At 37.4% G+C, this 2,639-nt stretch overlaps 1 non-coding gene across 1 annotated transcript; it reads left to right on the top strand.

Annotated features, from left to right (window-relative positions):
- The first annotated feature begins 1,478 nt into the window (after window positions 1-1,478).
- LOC127740163 (small nucleolar RNA R71) lies at window positions 1,479-1,582 on the top strand. The gene has a single exon (XR_008000844.1). It is a non-coding gene; the product is annotated as a small nucleolar RNA R71 (small nucleolar RNA).
- Window positions 1,583-2,639: the final 1,057 nt, after the last annotated feature.

The raw sequence follows: 2,639 nt of genomic DNA, 5'->3' as shown, positions 1-2,639 counted from the left end.
AACATCAATCACAGCTCCTGCTGTGGCTAGGAAGGGTCTTCCAAGGATGATGCATTCATCCTCCTCCTTCCTAGTGTCTAAGATTATGAAATCAGCAGGGATGTAAAGGCCTTCAACCTTTACCAACACGTCCTCTACCAATCCATAAGCTTGTCTTACTGACTTGTCTGCCATTTGTAATGAGAATATGGCAGGATGTACCTCAATGATCCCCAGTTTTTTCATTACAGAGAGTGGCATAAGATTTATGCCTGACCCTAGGTCACACAGAGCCTTGTCAAAGGTCATGGTGCCTATGGTACAGGCTATTAAGAATTTGCCAGGATCTTGTCTCTTTTGAGGTAAAGTTTGCTGAACCCATGTATCTAGTTCACTAATGAGCAAGAGAGGTTCACCTTCCCAAGTCTCATTACCAAACAACTTGGCATTCAGCTACATGATGGCTCCTAGATATTGAGAAACTTGCTCTCCAGTTATCTTCATCCTCTTCAGAGGAAGAATAGTCTTCAGAGCTCATGAATGGCAGAAGGAGGTTTAATGGGATCTCTATGGTCTCTATATGAGCCTCAGATTCCTTTAGGTCCTCAATAGGGAACTCCTTCTTGCTTGAGAGATGAGACCTCATGGGAATTCATGTCCTCTCCTTCCTCTCTAGGTTCGGCCATATTGATTATATCAATGGCCTTGCACTCTCTTTTTGGATTTTCTTCAGTATTGCTTGGGAGAGCACTAAGAGGAGTTTCATTGATTTTCTTACTTAGCTGGCCCACTTGTGCCTCCAGCTTTCTGATGGAGGACCTTGTTTCACTCATGAAACTTAAAGTGGCCTTAGATAGATCAGAGACTAAATTTGCTAAGTTAGAGGTACTCTATTCATAATTCTCTGTCTATTGCTGAGAAGATGATGGATAAGGCTTGATATTGCTGAGCCTATTTCTTCTACCCTTATTAAAGCCTTGTTGAGACTTTTATTGATCCTTCCATGAGAAATTTGGATGATTTCTCCATGATGAATTATAGGTATTTCCAAAAGGTTTACCCATGTAATTTACCTCTGCTATTGCAGGGTTCTCAGGATCATAAGCTTCTTCTTCAGAAGATGCCTCTTTAGTACTGTTGGATGCATTTTGCCATCCATTCAGGAAGATGCCTCTTTAATACTGTTGGATGCATTTTGCCATCTATTCAGACTTTGAGAAATCATGTTGACTTGCTGAGTCAACATTTTGTTCTGAGCCAAAATGGCATTCAGAGCATCAATTTCAAGAACTCCCTTCCTTTGAGGCGTCCCATTATTCACGGAATTCCTCTCAGAAGTGTACATGAACTGGTTATTTGCAACCATGTCAATAAGTTCTTGAGCTTCTGCAGGCGTTTTCTTTAGGTGAATGGATCTACCTGCAGAATGATCCAGTGACATCTTAGAAAGCTCAGATAAACCATCATAGAATATATCTAAAATGGTCCACTCTGAAAGCATGCCAGAAGGACACTTTTTGGTCAACTGCTTGTATCTTTCCCAAGCTTCATAGAGGGATTCACCATCTTTTTGTTTGAAGGTCTGAACATCCACTCTAAGTTTGCTCAGCTTTTGAGGAGGAAAGAACTTAGCCAAGAAGGCCATGACCAGCTATCCCAGGAGTCCAGGCTATCTTTAGGTTGAGAGTCTAACCATGCTCTAGCTCTTTCTCTTACAGCAAAAGGGAAAAGCATGAGTCTGTAGACTTCAGGATCTACTCCATTAGTCTTAACAGTCTCACAGATCTACAAGAACTCAGTTAAAAACTGGTATGGATCTTCTGATGAAAGTCCATGAAACTTGCAGTTCTGTTGTATTAGAGCAACTAGTTGAGGTTTCAGCTCAAAATTATTTGCTCCAATGGTAGGAATTGAGATGCTTCTTCCATCAAACTTGGAAGTAGGTGTAGTATAATCACCAAGCATCCTTCTTGCATTATTGTTGTTGGGTTCGGCTGCCATCTCCTTTTCTTGTTTGAAAATTTCAACAAGGTTGTCTCTGGATTGTTGTAATTTAGCTTCTCTTATTTTCCTCTTCAAAGTCCTTTCAGGTTCTGGATCAGCTTTAACAAGAATGCCTTTTTCCTTGTTCCTGCTCATATGAAAGAGAAGAGAACAAAAAAAGAAGAGGGATCCTCTATGTCACAGTAAAGAGGTTCCTTATTATTAGTAGAAGAAGAAAGGAGAATCCAAACACAAGGGTGAGGATAAGGGCAGTGATTTGAGATGAAGAGAAGTGTTAGTAAATGAATGAATAAATAGAATAATATGAGAGAGGGATAAATTTTCAAATAAATAGAATAATATGAGAGAAGGAGAAATTTTTGAAAATATATTTTAAAAAGGAGTTAAATGATTTTCGAAAAATAAAGATAAGAAATAAAATTAAAATTAAAATTTAAAACAATTAATTAATTAAAAAAAGAATTTTTTTAAAAAGAGGGAGGTATTTTCGAAAATTAGAGAGAGAAAAGTTGTTAGGTGATTTTGAAAAAGATAAGAAACAAACAAAAAGTTAATTAGTTAGTTGAAAAATATTTGAAAATCAAATTTGAAAAGATAAGAAGATAAGAAGATAAGAAGTTAGAAAAGATATTTTAAAATCAAATTTTCGAAAAAAT

Source organism: Arachis duranensis, chromosome 6 (genome assembly GCF_000817695.3).
Source record: "Arachis duranensis cultivar V14167 chromosome 6, aradu.V14167.gnm2.J7QH, whole genome shotgun sequence".
Classification (NCBI taxonomy): Eukaryota; Viridiplantae; Streptophyta; class Magnoliopsida; order Fabales; family Fabaceae; genus Arachis; species Arachis duranensis.
The sequence above is the reverse complement of the archived record's forward strand: the minus strand, read 5'-3'. Positions and strand labels throughout refer to the sequence as shown.